At 40.7% G+C, this 1,145-nt stretch overlaps 1 non-coding gene across 1 annotated transcript; it reads right to left on the minus strand.

The window, feature by feature from the left end:
- Positions 1 to 287: 287 nt before the first annotated feature.
- Positions 288 to 361, minus strand: TRNAT-AGU (transfer RNA threonine (anticodon AGU)). The gene has a single exon. It is a non-coding gene; the product is annotated as a tRNA-Thr (tRNA).
- Between the last annotated feature and the right edge of the window lie 784 nt (positions 362 to 1,145).

Genomic DNA, 1,145 nt, shown 5'->3' on the forward strand with positions numbered 1-1,145 from the left:
AGCAATTGATCACAGATTGCAGAGACATACCAGTTATAATATGAACATATGAACATATGAACCTGCCTTATACTGAATCAGACCCTCGGTCCATCAAAGTCAGTATTGTCTACTCAGACTGGCAGCGGCTCTCCAGGGTCTCAAGCTGAGGTTTTTCACACCTATTTGCCTGGACCCTTTTTTTGGAGATGCCGGGGATTGAACCTGGGACCTTCTGCTTCCCAAGCAGATGCTCTACCACTGAGCCACCGTCCCATCCCCTAAAATACAAGAATGAAAGCTTCTAGAGGCACCGCTGGGATTCGAACCCAGGATCTCCTGTTTACTAGACAGGCGCTTTAACCAGCTAAGCCACGGCGCCCAAACTTAAGGTGCTGCCACTCTTGACTTAGTTCTCCAAGGCAGCAGCTGGACTTGAATCCACTGCTGTGCTTTATCATTTGAAAAAAACATTAAAGTTTTCACCTCATCCATCAGCAAATTCTGTTTCTCTAGTCCTCAGTAACTCAGTGTCCAGGTTCTCATGGTTTAATTTGCTTCTCCATACAAAAAATTCCCTCCACATAGACAACTAGAAGCCAAAGAGAAATGTTCTATACTAGCCTTCTCCCCATTATACTCCTTCACATGTGAGTTTGTTTTTTAATAGAAGAACCTTTTGGTTGTGTGAACTGTATGCAATCTGGAGCACAGTTGTCACCAGGCTATCACCTTGGCAAGAATTAGATCTAAACAAATGTATTGGGTGGTCACCAACATGGTTCTTTTATCTGTACCTTTATACCAAGCAATGGTACAAAAATGGATGTTCTTTGTTTTCACACAAGATTTGACCCTTGGCTTGTTTAAATATGTAAACTGAACTGAAAGATTGGTTTCCATATACAAACCTTCCTAATGAAAAGAACTTGAAATATCTGTTCACAGTTCAGTGGCATCTATTTTAATTAGTTTAATTCATCAGTCATTGGAAGTTTGGGAATCGACTCTCTCTCTCTCTTCCAAAGATGATAAATTTGGTTTAATTGATTCAGGTTTGACAGATGTTTTAGATGTGCAGATTGCTGTTGTTAGGATAACAATAGTAGAAACAATGCAAACATTACAGCCATTTGTGCAAGACTAATCAGTCTGCTCCAAAAGCC

This window comes from Heteronotia binoei, chromosome 1, assembly GCF_032191835.1.
Source record: "Heteronotia binoei isolate CCM8104 ecotype False Entrance Well chromosome 1, APGP_CSIRO_Hbin_v1, whole genome shotgun sequence".
NCBI lineage: Eukaryota > Metazoa > Chordata > Lepidosauria > Squamata > Gekkonidae > Heteronotia > Heteronotia binoei.